Here is an 18904-nt window from a genome sequence, read left to right on the forward strand (position 1 = left end):
TGAGTTGATTTGTGTTGAGTTGAGTTGAGTTGAGTTGAGTTGAGTTGAGTTGAGTTGAGTTGAGTTGAGTTGAGTTGAGTTGAGTTGAGTTGTGTTGAGTTGAGTTGAGTTGAGTTGAGTTGAGTTGAGTTGAGTTGAGTTGAGTTGAGTTGAGTTGAGTTGAGTTGAGTTGAGTTGAGTTGAGTTGAGTTGAGTTGAGTTGAGTTGAGTTGAGTTGAGTTGAGTTGAGTTGAGTTGAGTTGAGTTGAGTTGAGTTGAGTTGAGTTGAGTTGAGTTGAGTTGAGTTTGAGTTGAGTTATTGAGTTGAGTTGAGTTGAGTTGAGTTGAGTTGAGTTGAGTTGAGTTGAGTTGAGTTGAGTTGAGTTGAGTTGAGTTGAGTTGAGTTGAGTTGAGTTGAGTTGAGTTGAGTTGAGTTGAGTTGAGTTGAGTTGAGTTGAGTTGAGTTGAGTTGAGTTGAGTTGAGTTGAGTTGATTTGAGTTGAGTTGATTTGAGTTGAGTTGAGTTGAGTTGAGTTGAGTTGAGTTGAGTTGAGTTGAGTTGAGTTGAGTTGAGTTGAGTTGAGTTGAGTTGAGTTGAGTTGAGTTGAGTTGAGTTGAGTTGAGTTGAGTTGAGTTGAGTTGAGTTGAGTTGAGTTGAGTTGAGTTGAGTTGAGTTGAGTTGAGTTGAGTTGAGTTGAGTTGAGTTGAGTTGAGTTGAGTTGAGTTGAGTTGAGTTGAGTTGAGTTGAGTTGAGTTGAGTTGAGTTGAGTTGAGTTGAGTTGAGTTGAGTTGAGTTGAGTTGAGTTGAGTTGAGTTGAGTTGAGTTGAGTTGAGTTGAGTTGAGTTGAGTTGAGTTGAGTTGAGTTTGAGTTGAGTTGAGTTGAGTTGAGTTGAGTTGAGTTGAGTTGAGTTGAGTTGAGTTGAGTTGAGTTGAGTTGAGTTGAGTTGAGTTGAGTTGAGTTGAGTTGAGTTGAGTTGAGTTGAGTTGAGTTGAGTTGAGTTGAGTTGAGTTGAGTTGAGTTGAGTTGAGTTGAGTTGAGTTGAGTTGAGTTGAGTTGAGTTGAGTTGAGTTGAGTTGAGTTGAGTTGAGTTGAGTTGAGTTGAGTTGAGTTGAGTTGAGTTGAGTTGAGTTGAGTTGAGTTGAGTTGAGTTGAGTTGAGTTGAGTTGAGTTGAGTTGAGTTGAGTTGAGTTGAGTTGAGTTGAGTTGAGTTGAGTTGAGTTGAGTTGAGTTGAGTTGAGTTGAGTTGAGTTGAGTTGAGTTGAGTTGAGTTGAGTTGAGTTGAGTTGAGTTGAGTTGAGTTGAGTTGAGTTGAGTTGAGTTGAGTTGAGTTGAGTTGAGTTGAGTTGAGTTGAGTTGAGTTGAGTTGAGTTGAGTTGAGTTGAGTTGAGTTGAGTTGAGTTGAGTTGAGTTGAGTTGAGTTGAGTTGAGTTGAGTTGAGTTGAGTTGAGTTGAGTTGAGTTGAACTGAGCAACCCTACCCCCAAGTCTGATCTCTTTGCACGCTCGGAGTTCAATGAGCAGGAGCTAAACACCTGATATTTGATCGATCCCAATGAAACCTGTAATTTTCGTTTCATTCACAGAAAAGACCTAGAAGAGGCCGGAGGAGCTGCTGCGGGCTCGAGCTCCAACTTCAAGCTCCTACTCCGGCGGTTAAGTAAGTCTCGAGCAAGTGAAGAACAGTAAAGAGGAGAGGTAGCAGAAAAACCAAAGGCAAAACGAACGAAAACCAAAGTGTTTGGGAAATAATAGTTCAATTAAAAATTAAAGCAATTTTTCTATAATCAAATATTTCGATCCAATAATTTATTGATTTGTAGTTTGCTCGAGTTCCCCCCTCTTCGTCCCTCTCCTTATGACCAAGCTCTCTGGTTCAGGTGGCCGAGCAATCAGCTTGAGCCAAAGTACCTCAGAAGGCACAGCAGGGGCCTCTACCGCGATGAATGATTCATTCCGTTCGAGTCGAACTGAAAAATGCTCTAGAAAATTAGAAAATGAGCTCGAATTTCGGAGTGGGGAGGAATTGCATCTAATTTTACAAAATGCGCGACGTTTAAGCTGTTTTCTCTCCCCTCTGGGCTGGAGGTTTGCATTTTGCAGGGCGGGGTTTTTCCGTTACCTTTCCCGCAGGTGATTGCCGGAGACGCAGCCCGGGCGTCGCCGCGCTGATGATGGCTGGTTGGTCTGCACGTGGGAAACTGGTGCTGGAAAATTGGGCGCTGCTGCTAGTTTTAGGTTGTTGGTGGTTTATTGGAAGATTGCGGCGGGCAATCATTTGTTTGGACCGAATTTGGAACGATATGGCGTCCGAATGGAGTGGAAAATGAGACCGGAGTTTGGACATATGGAGCCAAGTCCAATTCAAAACATGGTTCCGAAATTTGTTCGCATCAGTATCACCACCTAGCGTGGATGCCTGAAGTTACTACACTGTTAACTTTGAATATTAGACAAGATAATGTTGTATAACACACGCTACAGGTCACGCGCACTAATCTGATTTTGAATAAGTGGCATAATTTTTGAATTGACCGTTGCTACTGGTTTATTTTTGTTTTCAACTTATTTCCTAGCATAAACGAGTTGCATACATTGTGTTAATATGTAAACAGTCTCCATAAATAGGGTTGGCGGTAATTGATATGAAAAATTACGTATGTTTATAAATTAAAATTTCTAAAATTCTTTGGGAGGGATAATGCGAGTTTCAAGTTTTTCTTATCTTTCCGTAAAATAAGTGTTTCGGTGTTACTCAACAGATGGCCAGTTGGCCTGGCTTCAGCCCCAGTAAGACCCGGTGGCTTTTTTCGAGTCAAGATTTGTCTTATCCGTCGGATGGGGAAGTGAACATTGGTTCAGACCTAATCTAGATCGTTAGCTTAGTCCAGGTGTAGGAGTCGCTGGTAGGCAGTTGGACTCACAATCCAAAGGTCGTCAGTTCGAATCCTATCGAGAGGAATGCATCATCCACCATACGGTAGATTAAGTAACGTTTTACCATTCGTTAACATGTTGAGGTAGTTATTGATATACTGAATAAACATATTGACAAATAATCTGATGACCTAAATTTGTACACCTTTGTTTGACAGTTGACAGGCGAAAAAACAATCACTTTGGGGACAGGAAACTTTGCCGTTCTCAAGCAAACTTTTAAAATAATATCCGGCATTTTTGGGAAAGGTCGGTTTCTTTTGACAACGTTGGCAAGCCGGATTTTTTTAAATTTGGTCACTGTTTGACGGATTTCTTGGCTGTATTTTGCAAGAGGAATCGGTCCACCGGTGGACAGATTTCTTTTCAGGAGGAAATGAGAACTTGGGACAAGTTTGTTAACAATGTCCAGCAAGAGGAATCCGTCCAACGGTGGACGGATTCCTTCTGCAAAACAATGCATAGAAAGCCGTCCACTGGGGAACCAGTTCTCTTGCCAACTTACAGCTATTCTTGAACGCCCAACTGTTGTAAGCCAACATCACGTGCATGATGAAATTACATGCTATTCCCCTTTAAATTCATAATAAAATTATGCTGCAAAAGTATTCAAGAAAAAACTAACCGACTTATGGTAGTTGTACTGTATACTGTTTACAAACATTATACGAGGCTTTTTTGACGTTATACCACTGTGGCGTACACGGTCAGCAGCGAACGGGCAAAACAGGCAACAAATGGGAAATCAAAGTGAGACCAGGAAAAAAAATCGCTTTTGTTCGAGCTTGCCTCTATATGGTTTGGAATTATTTGGACTACGAAATGGTGATTTGTTTGGAATTAGAAGGGTTGTGAAAGAAAAGTGCCAGCATTAAAGCAGTAATACAAAATTGTGAATGGTGTGGAAAGTTTTCTGTTTTCTAATCTAACTTTTTTTACCGTTAAAATACAGAAGTGTTTGAAATTTTATGTTGTTTTCTGTTGGACAAAAAAATTATAATTAAAATTTTATACAGTTGTTTTGGTTCTTCAAGACCTAAAGATATTGAACATGAACTGATCTCTGCAGGTTGTATTTCATGCTCTAGGTAAATGAGTGATGCATATTGATACAAGTGAAACAAATCTTTTAAATATTTCTAAATAATCGTTAGCCTCAGTTCAGAGAGTTTCAAAAGGCAGGTAGGCCATTCTCCACCAACTCACGCAGCATTTTCTCTGACCCTTCTTAGATTTTCTTGAAACTTTGCTCTAAGAAGTAATTTAAGTCCCTCCTGATCACTAATCAGAGGTCAGAAATGTTAAAAATCAAAAAATCAAAAAACAAATCAAACCATCCACATTAACGACCCCCGGGTCTTTTGTGGTTTCTATCGCAAGTTTCTGCTCGTACCTAGGAGTCCGAAGGCTTGAATGGGGAGAGCACCCAAACCTCTTTCTACTCCAAGGAACCTTCCACCCCAGTGTTTGAACTGACGACCTTTGGATTGCGAGTCCAACCGCCGCCAGCGATTCCACCGAAGTAGGCTTGGTTTGGTGTGTTGTTTGTACTGATGGCATGGAGACGACTCCTACACCTGGAATGACTTAACGGCCTAACAACCAAGGCCGGGACCGACATTTTACTTCCTCATCCGATGGAAGGTTGGAGCAGATGGGAATCGAACCCAGAATCATCCGCTTACAAAGCGGACAGCGTTACCATTCGGCCACGCACTGCCACTGTTAAAAATCAACATTCTCTAAAAAAAATCATAAAGTTCGGATGACTTGTGAAGAATTTGTTTTGTTTATACATCAACATTTTTGTTTGGCTTTTTTTTTTGATAAAAAAATGATGAAAAAACACAAAAGTCCTTTTGACACTAAATTTCTATCTCTTCACGGTTTTGAGATTTAAATCACTGAAAACGTGTCTTAGTAAAAATCAAGAAAAATCAAAGGGGTCGTACCTCTCCACCGTCACGAGATATCGGAAAATGGACCTCGGATTCGTGATCAGGGACTAAAATTACCTCTTGGAGCAAAGTTTTACACAAATCGAAGAAGGGTCGTGGCAACTTTTTACGATTTCGTGTGAGTTGGCTGAAAATGACCCAGATGGTTATGTTATAGACATGACCGGAATGATAAAGAACATTATCAGATAATAAAAAATATGTTAAAAAAATCCTTGAAAGTGGCAGTTTTACAATATTTTTTTCGGTTTGTTGTAGAGGAGCCGTACCGAAGTACACAGCGTTGGATGAAATTTTCTACATTGGTATGGTTGAAATAAGATTCGCATTACTTCATACTTTATTGACAGAACATGTTCTAGAGTTGTTGTGATATGGTCCAGCTTGTGATGAAACACTACTTTCCCTTTACTAAGCAATCGAATCCAGAAAAAAATTAGGGTGGTTCAGGAAAATCAGACATTTAAATTATATTGATTTTTTTGCATCCAAAATATATTGAGCTTTTCAAACCAAGCATGTTTGCCGAAGACACCAACATTTCATTTCGCAATCTTAGGCTTTTACGACTAATTTGAAGAAAATGCATCAGAGCAAACCTTTCAAAAATATTTTTTTACGTAACAATTCGGGGTTAAGTTTTAGATTATTATGATGTTCGGAACACTTTTAGAACTCTTAAAAAACAGACATTTTAATTTTTGAAAAAAAAGAGATTGGACTTTTTGGTAAAAGTTACATTCAGTTTAAGGTAGAAAAGATGCAATTTTAAGACATCGGTTTAAGGAAGATTTCTAGCACAAAAAACGTTGAAAAAACTCTAAGGACTTTTTTAAACTCGAGATATCTATAACTGAAAATGTTTATGGGACTTCCTTAACGAAATTCGAAAAAAGTCCAACTATACGTGTTACGTGTAATTTTTTCTTCTGAATCTAAATTCTCAGAATTGGCATTTCTGAATCGAAAAAAATTTCAAAAATCTCAAAAAATCAAAAATCTCGAAAAAATCGCAAAAATTTAGAGCATTACTCATTGAAGGTTGCATCTTTAATTGTGGTGCTATAACCATGGCAAGGGACCATCTATAAACAATGTGGACACTTTTTTGGAAACCTTTTAATTCAATTTTAAATCGAAAAATGCAGTTGAAAAATTTTGGGACCGATATTTCGACTTTTTTAAAACATCTTTATTGATTCAAAAGTTCATAACTCAGTCATAGAATTTTTTGCCCGTTCTGGAAATTTCTAAAAAGTTGGCATTTGATGTCCCCTAAAACATTTCTGAAAATAAAAAAAAATAAAAATAGTTTTTTTTGCAACCCAAGTTTTAGTGACAAATAGTGAAATTAAAAATCACCAACATTTTTTTACCGTGTATTATTTTTTTCAGTGTACTTCTTATACTTACCATTCCTACAACTTTGCCGAAGACACCAAATCGACCCAAAAATTCCTTCAAAAGAAACAGATTTTTAAATTTTCTTATATCGTTTTTGTATGGACAGCTGCCAAATTTGTAATGTAAATTATATGGACAAACTAATGATGCAAAATGGCTTCTCTGGACATACCGAAGGCATCAAAACAGTTACAGCAGGATGTTAAAAATACAAAAAAAATCTATTGACCGAAATCTAAGAGGATTGCTCTCGTGGTTTATGGATAGCCCCCAAACAAAATAAACGAATATTTCACCAAGTAGTCAAAAATTGGTCAATTCTTTTTTTCAAGAAAGTTTTAGTTGATGGTCAACATTTTAAATGGTCTTTTGAGATATATTCTGAAGAAACGATACCAGTAAGTACAGTATTCTGTCAAATTCCGATAACTTCCCCACGGAAAGGGGATCGATCGCCAAACCAGCGACCGAATTTTGCTGGGTTGGTTTTGCTGATATCAGCGAAATTTTTCTCTAAACCAGCGAAATTTTTCGCTGAAAAAGGTGGCTGCGCGAAATCAAATCCAGCAACTTGGTTTCGCTGGTTTGTTATTTCCGAAACGGTTTCTTTTCCAGCGAAAGTTTTCGCTGGTTTGATACACATCCTTCCGACAGCCGTCATAAATGTTTGTTATTGTTCACGTTCGGAAGCGATTTGTGGCAATCGAATTGCTTTAGGGGTTTTTTCAAAACAAAAAAGCATGAAAAAGTTCTGCATCAAGTGTTCAGCATTAAAATACATACTCAACAGGTGAGGGTTCTTTTCAATGAAAAGAAGCACGTTTCCATAAAGTTCTCGCAGCAGAAAAATACGGTGCAGTGAAGCTGGAGATGTATTTGTACTGCTGCATAGATGAGTGCACAAATTGTCGCAGGTGGCAGCAAGAATCGTAGGCGAGGAACTTGACCATGGCCGCGGAACAGTTTGTGCTGTGGCAAGTAAGTACAACCTGGTTTATTTTGGCATAGGCTTCTGCCGCCAAAACAAAAAAAACAAACGTCGGTGATAAAAACGCTGATCCAGTGCAAAAAAACACTGGTCCAGTCGAAACATTCGCTGAACCAGCGGATTTTTTGCCGGAACCAGTAGAATAATCTCCTGGTTGATTTTGGTACGAGCTGCTGCCGCGGAAAAAAAATCCGGACGTCAGCGATAGAAAACGCTGATCCAGCGTGAAGGAACACCAGTTCAGTGAAAAAATCCGCTGGACCAGCGAATTGTTTCCCAAAACCAGCACAATAATCTACTGGTTGATTTTGGTACGAGCTGCTGCCGCCGGAAAAAAAACCCGGACGTCAGCGATAGAAAACGCTGATCCAGCGTAAAAGAACACTGGTCCAGTGAAGAAATCCGCTGGACCAGCGAATTGTTTCCCAAAACCAGTACAATAATCTCCTGGTTGATTTTGGTGCCCTGCCGCTTTTTCCAAACCAGCGAGAAAATTTTCTGATTCTAGCAAAACTGATCCCCCAAACAGCGACATTTTTCACCAAACCAGTGTTTTTTTTCACTGGTTTGGTAGAATTTCATCGGTTTCCAAACCAGCGAAAAAAATTAGCGATTCTAGGTAATTTTTGTGCAGGCTGAGAAATTAGCGACATTTTTCGCTAGTTTTAGCGAACTTTATCGCGATTTGGCGATGGATCCCCTTTCCGTGCCTTATCGAGGAAGAGATTCTTCGAGCTAGAGAGGACCTAGTGGAAAAAAGATCATCGAAGTATGCAGTTTTAAGGGAATGAAGAAAGCATCGATGAATAGAAAAAATAGCGAAGATCGACACCCCAAACCCGCCATCTTTGTGTGCCATTTTCCAATATGAAGAATCGACCAGTCCAACTGCGAATAAATCCTCGTCCATTAAAACAGTTGTTAATGAGTGGACGCGTGAAGCAATATCTCATGACATCTTCCAAGCTGCAACCGCCGGCCCAATGCTGTGATCAGGTGATATCTCCTTTCCGTGAAGATCGGGTGGTCGTCGGTTGGGACCATCTTTGCCGCGTGGACTCAGGTGATGTATCCCATTCCGCAAGCTTTCTACCAGCTTGACCAACCGAGGCTGATATTACAAGCCACCACGTTATCAACGTCTTCCTCACGGGAGGATGATCCCATACGGGCATGCTCCTGCTGATCATCAGGCGAACCCCCGCGATGGGAAAACCGGTCATTACCACGTCCGCGATGGGAGTGAAAACTCTCCCCCTCTCCAGATCGGGAACAACAACAGCTTGGTGCTTGGACCGCCTTCAGAATGGTTGATAGGCCACAATCTGGGTCTGGCAAGAAAGCGAGAGAGTGCGTGCGTGTTTGATATTCGCACTCTATCAAGCTTAGACTTTTCATTAATTTTATTTTGATATTCAGCAGGTGCCCCTGACAGCCGTGGTGTTTTCAACCATATAAATTAACTTTTCCCCCTACTTGCTGTGAAATTGCGGTTTATGAAATCAATTAAAACCGGTGACACGAGAGCAGCAACGCATTTCACTTCTCAGGACCAAACACTTTACAACCTGCGAGCCAGTTCAACCTGTCAAGGAACTCCGCGTCCGAAGAAATCTTAAGTGGAATAAAAATGATTTAAGATAATTATTAAACGACCTCAAATTGCCGGCCAGTCGTGTTCCCCCATCGGACCTGTTCCAGTTTGGCTAATCTGACCAAATGGGAAAGAAACACAAGACGTCTCAATTCCGAAAACAGCACCACCACCTCCGGAGAAGTGGCCCATTCTGGAAACCCATCTCAAGCCACGGCGCGACTGACAGTGTGAAATTGATACAGATAAATTTGCATAAAAGCATCGTTTGTTATGAAATATTGGAAGATAAACTAATATCACACCAATTTGTTTCGTTTGAATGTATCGGATACCTGGAGGACCCGTTGCGTTGGTTGGAGGACGATGACGACTCTGGCCTGTAGCAGAAGGTGTTTGGATCCGGACCGGGCTGATTGCTGAAATTTGTCAGCCTAGTTAATGGGTGACGTTTGTTGTTTTACTTTATTCGACGGCGTGATATTGATGCTGGATGTTTGATTTAGATTCACTAGTGATCTAGGTTTTCAGTTTTGAATAAAAAATTATTCTTTTTTTTATATTTTCGCATAACATAATTCCGAACAGAAATCATTACAATGTGATTTTCTAGAATTTCGCACTTTTTTCGGGATTTTTTTTAGGATAATAAGGCAGTTAGTGGATGCGGAGACCAGCCGTTACCGTTGGATGGTTCGGTTCACCTGTGTTCTTGATCATTATTGTTGGTGATCTGTCTATACCAACTCCAGGGAGATAGCTGCTATACTTGGAATGACTTATCAACATTATTTGAAACTCAGGTCGTGACTGATATTTGCTTCAACGAAAGATGAGGTCAAACATTTCTAGTCTTGAGAAGTGCTAACTTTTGAACGAGTTATCGCGATTTTACGATTTTATTTTTTTTTTTAAACTTGAACATAGCCGTTTATGGTCACCCGCGGCATACATGAACGACAGAACAAAGAGAAGAAAACAGTTTTTTTTCGTAAAATCGCGATAACTTTCGATGATTTCAAGTAAACCCCTTATGTTACAACATTGTCGAACATTGTTAAACCCTAAAAAATACCCTGCAATGTTAGAAAAAAAAACAAGTTTTAATGTAAAAAAATGTTCTAAATGAAAAAAAAATGCTCTTTTAGGTTTGTTGCAGATTCGAAAAGTACGTTAAAGTTTCCATAAAATGACATGTCCCAAAATAATTTAAAGTCAAATAACGAAAATGGGAGAATTTTTGAAACATTTTTTGTAATCTTTCTTTTAAAAATCGACTTAAGAGGCAGTATTTGTAGATTCTGCTCGTTGTTCTAGAGGTCGTATCGAGGTGCTCCGATTTGGATGAAACTTTCAGTGTTTGTTTGTCTATACATGAGATGAACTCATACTAAATATGAACCCTTACTGTGAAAAAATGATTTTGTTTAAAACCTTAATATCTTTTTGCAACAGCCTCCAACACCCACACTCCTATAGGTCAAAAGTTAGGGAATTTCATGAACTATAAGCCTACGGTATCAACTTTTTAACCAATCGCAGTTTTTCTCATAGTTTTTCGACTTTTCTATAACAAAAATTTTACAACGTTTGTGTTTGCCCTGTAGGCTTCCATAGCGGCACTTTTTGGTCTCAAATTTGACATATTCGGAATCCTCGGAAGACCAAAATGTGCTGCTATGGAAGCCTACATGGCAAACACAAACGTTGTAAAATGTTTGTTATACAAAAGTATTTTTTGAAAATTTAGTGATTTTCAATGAATAAATACTCAATATTTTCACAAAATACCGTAATTTTTCGAAAGTACTCAAATTTTAAAAATTTGCAAAATGGAAATGAAACGAAACGAAATATGGTATGCACTTAATTAGAGTTTTATTTTAAAAATACTAAAATTGTCACAAAATTTCGAAAATGCACAAATTACCAAAAATAGCAATATGGGTATCAAACGAGGCGAAAATTCACTTTTTAACTTCATTTGAGTTTTTTTAAATACTAAAATTTCACAAAATACTGCATTTTTTCAAAAATTCTTAAATTGCAAAAAAAACAATATTTGCAATAAACTCAACCCCCGGTAGTTGGTCACTTTTTCGTTTGACACTTTTTAGTTTGTACCCCGTTGGTTTGACAAAGTCAAACAAAAAAGTGACGAACTGTCACTTTTTACACGGCGCTCACTCACACTATCAAAACAAACTTTTGGTAGTGTCTGTGAACTCTGTGTAAAAGGGGGGTCAAACCAAAAAGTGACCCCGTTTGTTTGACAACAGTTGGTGTCAAACCATCCGAATTTGAGTTTTCACATTATTAGAATTTTTTTTTTTTTAAGTACTAAAATGTTCACAACCGTATTTTTTCGAAAGTATTCAAATGTTTATGATTTGCATTATGGGTATTAAACGAAGCGAAAGTGCTGTTCCCTGCTCCCACATATTGCATGCAAATTGTGTTTATATGCAACAGCGACGAACCGCCCTAATACTCCATACAAACTTTGGAGAAAACCCGTTCGGCCCAGTCTAAATATTTTTGAAAAATTCAAAGTGCATAACAGGACAGTATTATCGGCGATAGATTATCGTTATCGTCCTGACGGTAGACGATAATATTAAAGATTAACATCCTTGTCAATAATGGTAAATTTCAGAAACAGTGTTTTACGTTTTTTTTTATTTTGTGTACAGAGAAAAAAAACCTTCAAACCCTGCTGAAAACAATATTTCAATGAAAATTTTAAGAAAAATTGTTAAACATTTGGAAAAAAATATTTTAAAATTCTTTGAAAAGATAAATTTAAAACATAAACAGATCGTCAGTTGTGTGCTATCTTGTGACAACGACCATTTAGTACTTTTCGAGAAAATCGATTTTTAAAGTTTGTCGGTAAATAATTTCAAAACTATGAATGATAGAGCCATACTTTTTGAAGCAATCGGTTCGTATACTATCGCTTAACAAACGCTTCAAGTTTCAACTAATTTGATTACACCAGTTAAAAGATACAGTAAATAATGTAAACAAAAATCTGAAAAGCACGTGTCACAAGTGTGTTTTGAAAGTAAATTTGTACTACGTGTCACAAGTGTGCACAGAATTCCCATACAAACTAAAATAGGCTTAAATCAATAGTTTAACCGACTTAATCAGTATATTTTCAAAAACAAAAGGTTGCATTGCTTTTAGAAAGTATGTGTGTACATAAATTTGTGAAAAACAAGAAAAATTTTCCACATTTTCCTACAACATGTATGACGTGTCACAAGTGTGCACAATCATTTTGATGATAAATTGGTCTATGTCACAAGTGTGTATTGCGATATCCGGGAAACGGAAGCGAATTTCCAAAATCGGGTTAAAGCATCTTGTAGTGTTTGTTAAGTATAGCAAAACGTCATCATTAACTCATTTTCGACCAAAATGGTCTATGTCACAAGATAGCACACAGCTGACGAGATGTAACAAGTTACAATGCCGTTTCCCTTCTTGGATGATCGCATAATGACATTCCCAAGTAACCACAAGCACTAAATCAAAACTCTAAATTCACTCTAACTTAACATTCCCGATGCTATGACACTTTAAATAGACTTTCCAAATGTTTTGAAACATTTGTAGCTTGAAACATTATTACCTACTGTATAATGACATATAGAACAGCCAATTAAAGTTTCAAAGCATTTGGCACAACAATGTTTTGAAACATTAATGGCAAGCTTTATATATCACTGTAAAGTAAGCTTTTAATGTTATATCACATTTTGACATTTCTTAGAATGTTTCAAAACACTAACTCAACACTAGTGAGGGCAATAAAAGTTTGGCAGTATTTCGTGGTATTTTTATGTTTGCTGCAGGAAAATCGTTCGGCGTCCATAAAATTGTGAGTCAATTATACTTAGTTTAACTGGGCTCAGTGTTAAATTATTCTCTTTGCATTGACAGTTTCTTCTCGTCGCAAGATACAAATTTCCAGCTGCGATGGCTTCCTGCCAGAACTAAACCATGAAGGAGGATGTCCAGATTTCGCTCTACGCCAGCTTTTCGTCCAAGTCACGGATCTCTCGGGCAAGTAAAGTATCTCGCGCGTCACCGGCGACATGAAGGCCAAGGCCGATCGTGACGAGGCCTCACCCTACGCCGCTCAGGACGTCGTCGAAAAGTGCAACTCGCTGCGTGCCACCGGCGGAAACCGCAACAAGACACCGGGACCGGGTGCCCAGTTGGTGCTCCGTGCCCTGGGCTGTTCGTCGAAGAATATTGTGAATTTTTTGAATATTGTGAATGTAGTGCTATGAAGTGTAATCATAAATAAATGCTCTGTTTTAATTTGTGAGGTGTTGCATTTTTCCTTAATGACACGAAGTTGTTCCTCGAGGAAGGCTTAGTCGACAAAAAGCATCTGATTAAACATATTTCAGGACGAACGAGACGGTTGGCGCAGGGCATCTAGGTGAAACATCTCAGTACACGCAGTTCAGAATCTTGAAAGCAAAGCAACACACCAAAAAAAACAAACTTTCAAAAACGGCATCCCAGCTCGAAAACACTTTCCCAAGAGAGAGACAGAGACACAGAGAGACAGAGAGAGAGAGAGAGAGAGACAGAGAGACAGAGAGAAAGAGAGAAAGAGAGAGAAAGAGAGAAAGAGAGAAAGAGAGAAAGAGAGAAAGAGAGAGAGAGAGAGAGAGAGAGAGAGAGAAAGAGAGAGAGAGAGAGAGAGAGAGAAAGAAAGAGAGAGAGAGAGAGAGAGAGAGAGAGAGAGAGAGAGAGAGAGAGAGAGAGAGAGAGAGAGAGAGAGAGAGAGAGAGAGAGAGAGAGAGAGAGAGAGAGAGAGAGAGAGAGAGAGAGAGAGAGAGAGAGAGAGAGAGAGAGAGAGAGAGAGAGAGAGAGAGAGAGAGAGAGAGAGAGAGAGAGAGAGAGAGAGAGAGAGAGAGAGAGAGAGAGAGAGAGAGAGAGAGAGAGAGAGAGAGAGAGAGAGAGAGAGAGAGAGAGAGAGAGAGAGAGAGAGAGAGAGAGAGAGAGAGAGACAGAGAGAGAGAGAGAGAGAGAGAGAGAGAGAGAGAGAGAGAGAGAGAGAGAGAGAGAGAGAGAGAGAGAGAGAGAGAGAGAGAGAGAGAGAGAGAGAGAGAGAGAGGGGTGCACTAAACTTTTTGATTTTTCTCTTTCTGTTCTGTCGGTAATTTAGTATTTTGTCGTTATACCGCAGTATAACTTTATATCAACTCTAGACGTCGCCACTCTATTTAACCTCCATGCGTATAAAGTGAATATAAAGTTTCGAGACTCTATAGGCCAACTTTATATGTTGATATAGAGGGGATTTAAAGTTACCTTATACAGTCCCACGGTTACTTGGGTTATTGATTAAACATTTCATATTAAGTTTTTACTCAACCTTGTCGCATCATTTCATGCTACAATAACGGCACATAGTCAAGTTGTTGGGACAACTGGAACAGTGCCCTGGCAACACTGCCAGTGCATACCTGCTGGGCTCATCGATGACAACTATTGTTGTCATGCGATAGATGTCAACATGCATGACCCACGATTTTAGTCTGTTGTCATCGTCTTTGTTATTGTAATTCATTCTTCGTTATTCGTTCGTCTTGTGGAGATGGGAGTTTTCTCCCAGTTTTAATAAATAGTTTATTTCTGTTTATGGCGTGTTTTAATGTGACCAGCCGGTCACTTCTACATCCGCGGGACGCGTCGTAACACAAGTAATCCGGGACCGTGGTGTAGGGGTAAGCGTGGTTGCCTCTCACCCAGTCAGCCTGGGTTTGATTCCAGACGGTCCCGGTGGCAAATATTGAGACGAGATTTGTCTGATCACGCCTTCCGTCGGACAGGGAAGTAAATGTTGGCCCGGTCTAACCAAAGAGGTTAGGTCGTTAGCTCAGTCCAGGTGTAGGAGTCGTCTCCCTGGGTCCTGCTTCGGTGGAGTCGCTGGTAGGCAGTTGGACTCACAATCCAAAGGTCGTCAGTTTGAATCCCGGGGTGGATGGAAGCTAAGGTGTAAAAAGAGGTTTGCAATTGCCTCAACAATCAAGCCTTCGAACACCAAGCTTCAAGTACGAATCTCGCAATCGAGAACGCCAAGGCAATGCTGTAGAGCGAATAATTTGATTTTTTATCAAGTAATCATAATCTTATTCATTTGAAAAGATACTGGTTTGCTGGAATATCATCGAATTCGGACTAATTTTCCGTTATAATGGATACATGATCATAATCTTGCGGGTGCAAGAGTATTTAAATCCAATTTCCTAACGTAAACGAAACACCTCTGAATGATCGTCCAATTTCAGTTTGCCAGAATCATTCCACTAGAACTACATTTGTCTCAGAGTACAGCAAATCTATTACACCAACCTTGTACCCTTGAAGTTTATTAGTTTTTTTTTGCCTTCTCCCCCTCCTTGCGCCCGTTAATAGCCCCATTTTTCAGCACTCGCTAGCCCCGATAACAACCCAATTGGCGCGTTTCGTCGCCGCTTCGGAAAGGGGGTTAAATTGAATCAGAATCACTTCATTTATTAGCAGCAAAGTTGGTTCAGAGGTCTCCGGAAAAGAAGGGGCCTGGGATATTTCATTACGGTTCGCGATCTCAGCTCGTTACCAAAGATATATCAGGTGAAAATGCACCCACCGTGGTACAGAACGCGGGCTCTCCACGGGGGAAACTCTGAGCTGATGCTGCTGAACATGAAAGAAAAATAAAGCTTTTATTGAATCAAATGAAGATATTAGCCTGGGCCTTCAGCCGCACGAGTCGCCCTGGCGGCCCTGGATCGGTTGAAAATGGGCTCGGTAAGGTGAGAACAACATGAATTTATGAAAGGTTTCTCATTACTGTGGTCGCGCACGGCTAGGTGGAAAAATTAATGAAGTGCCACGAGTCGTGCAAGGGATTTTATTACATTTCGCTACTTTCGTGTTTGCTCTTAATCAACGCTAGGGAGGGAGGATCTGGGCGAAAGTGTGAAGATTTCCTGAGCACAGGTCTTAAGAAGTTTATTGAAAAGTTATGAATGTTTCAAATTTTACGATACTGATCTGAAACTCGTCATTTGCAACTGTTACAACTGTACATCAAAATATGTCGTCAACAACGATTCATGCGACCACCCAGAGTCAACTCATGTCCTCTTAAGCTCACACATTTCTCTACTAAAGAGGCGTTACCTGCCTAATCAAAACCGATTATTCATCAACCAACATGATCCTCACCCCGCTCAAGCGATTGTGATCCATCTGATTAATAGAACGCTTTCATGACAACACACACACACCACACGGAGTCGGCATCCGCCCCTGCCGTCGGCTTCAATCAAGTCCTGAACCGTGGGCCAATTTAAACCTGCCAGCACTAATTGATAACGAGAGCTTTTTTTCGGTGGTGGTCCCATCGCGCCGACAGGTTCAACCACGTACGGTGATCTCTTGACATCGCGGATCAACACACAGGGCTTTGAGTTGGCTCGGTTCGGAGAGCGCGCTAATGAATGATATTTGATAAGCGAAGCTAATTTCCTGGATATTGTTGGCCTCGGGTGAATCTGAACCGAAACTCCGAAAGGTCACACACTAATGCGAGATGGTTTGGAACAATTTGTGAAGGATTTCTAGGGGAAAACGTCACAGAGCTGGTCATAATGGCTCGTTATTGTGTCCAATAGAAAACAGGATACTTCTCATGTTTTCTCATGTTGGTTGTGACAGTATCGACGGTGAATGCTGCCTGAGGACTTAAAACATATTTTTTAATCATTGATTTTTTTTTTTTTTATTATTATTTCAGCAACTCCATTTGAAAAGAGCATAAACCAAATAAACAGTTCAGCGATCGGATTCATGATTTTTTCTTGGGAGATGGTCGGGGGCGGGGTTTGGGCGGCAAAATTAAGAAGGGATCGAGCCTATAAGCCAGTTGAAAAGAGGGGGGGTCGTGGGGGGGATGGGAAGAACATGAAGAGTGCGTGGTGATTGTACGGCGGGGGAGTGGGGTCTGGACCAAGGGGGGGAGATGGGGGGCGGGGGGGAAATGAGCTTGGGGAGCTGTAGGCTGTAGATCAGAGCGGCGCGTTCATATTGGTTGAGAGGAGAGGGAGGGAAAACGGTGTGGCGCACGGGGGCAGTCGCGTACGGGTAGTGTAGGCGAATTGGTGTGGGCGGCACAGATTGTGCGGGGAGGGAGGGGCACTTTGACGAGAAATGGGGGCGAAAGACAGGCGCGAGGCTGGAGGATCCGGCGGGCGGGCGGTTTAACACGAGGAGAAGGTCTGATCGGTGTGGGGGGAGTCGGGTGGGAGAGGGAGGCGGTGTAGTTGGTGAAAGAGGGGGGGGGGGCTGTCCTACGTGAATTTTAAGAAGAAAAGTGCTTAATCAAAGAAAGCGATGTTGGCGCTGGGGGGGGGGGGGGGGGGGGGGGGGGGGGGGGGGGGGGGGCTTGTATGTGAGGTGGTGTGGGGTGGCGAAGGGTGATATGTCATTCTGGGGCGGAAGCAAGTGGGATAGATGGGTCATTGTGGCGGGGCGGGTGGGCTGATAGGAATTGATGGTCAAGTACAGAGGTGTTGGTGGTGGGAACTCGCGTCGGGTTGGGAAGCTGGGATGCAATTTAATTGACCAAGGGGTGGTTTGGGGGGGAGCGTGGTGGGTGGGGGTGGGTGGGTGGTGTGGTGTTTAGTGGGGAAATTCCCCCGCGTCCTTGGTCATTAACGCGGCGGCACGTTTTGTCTTGTGATGGTGGCCGGAGGGGATGGGAGGAAGCGATAAGAGAGGAGTGCGGTGTGGCATGAGGGGGGGTGGGGTGCTTTAGGGGTGGGAGTGAGGTGGGGAATTCTTATACCGAGAAAAGGTTAAAATTTTTTATGGGGGTCATTGGTTTGGGGGGAGAGGAAGTGGTGGAGAGCTGAGGCGATGGGGAGGCGGGATTCCTATGTCGCGTGATCGCGGGGGGTGAGTTGTGTGTGGGGGGAGGTTTGTGGGGGGGGGGGGGTGGTGGGGTTGAGTTTCAGGGTGTGGGGGGAAGGGTGGGTTGGATGGGTATCGGGATTCTATTTAGGGAGGGGGAGTATGAACAGGAAGCGGGGTTGCACTGTGACGTATCACTACTTAAAACAGTTTGCGGGGGGAGTGGAGGTGGGTTTGTAAGGGGTTGACATTGGGGTGTATGATTGAGGTTTCCATGATGGGATATGTTATCACGATATACGATGGAAGAACACATAAGTGTAGGGGTGGGAGTGCCAGCGCCATATGGCGCTCGGGGCGAGTTTTGTGGAGAGTGTGCGCAGGGGGGGGGGGGGTCAGAGGGGGGGGATGGCGGTTGGGTTTGCGGTGGGAGGTGGTAGGCGCGCAATTCCTGTGGAGGGTGGAGTGCGGGTGAGAGGTGTGGGTGCGGGGTTTGGAGGGCGAGGCGGTGGGGGGGGAGAACGGGGGGGGGGGATTGGCGTGTACTTTCGTGTGGGGGTGGGTGTTTGAGCGTGTGGTGTTGTGTTTGGGCGATTTATATTCGTGGAGGACTGCGGTGTTTATTTGCGGGGGGTGTTGGGGTTTTGTGCGGGTAGAGCGGAGGGTGGGAATTTTCTTGAGCTTTTTGAACACGGGGTGGGGTTGTTGTGTGTACTTTTATTTTCTCATATACATTCAGGTAGGGTAATTAGTAGGTGAGAGTGTGGGGTCTAGGGGTCGCTACAGGAAACACTGGTAAGGGTGACGCGATCGGACCCACAACGAGCTGGGTGGGGGGTGTGGAGGTTTTTCCAAGAGATGTCCGTGTCCCCGGACTTTCTATCGCGGCAGGGGTGATAATGGGCGGGATGGGGCAGGGGGTGGGTGGGGATGGACGGTGTGGTGGGTTGGGTGACGGTGGATTCTGATATTTGGGTGTTGGGTGTGACTTTGGAACGGGGGTGGCTTAGTTCGGTACATGCGATTCGGGTGTGCGTTCATGTAGCTTCAGGTAGGAGTCCCGTAGTTTGAGAGTGTGGTACAACCCTTGTCGTGCCTGGGAGTTGTTTTGGATTGTT

At 41.8% G+C, this 18904-nt stretch overlaps 1 protein-coding gene across 1 annotated transcript in view; it reads left to right on the top strand.

Moving 5' to 3' along the window:
• The window catches only part of LOC120418347 (uncharacterized), a 172022-nt gene that overhangs the window by 120188 nt on the left and 32930 nt on the right, over positions 1-18904 (top strand). The window lies entirely within an intron of this gene.

This window comes from Culex pipiens, chromosome 1 (assembly GCF_016801865.2).
Source record: "Culex pipiens pallens isolate TS chromosome 1, TS_CPP_V2, whole genome shotgun sequence".
NCBI classification, from domain to species: Eukaryota; Metazoa; Arthropoda; class Insecta; order Diptera; family Culicidae; genus Culex; species Culex pipiens.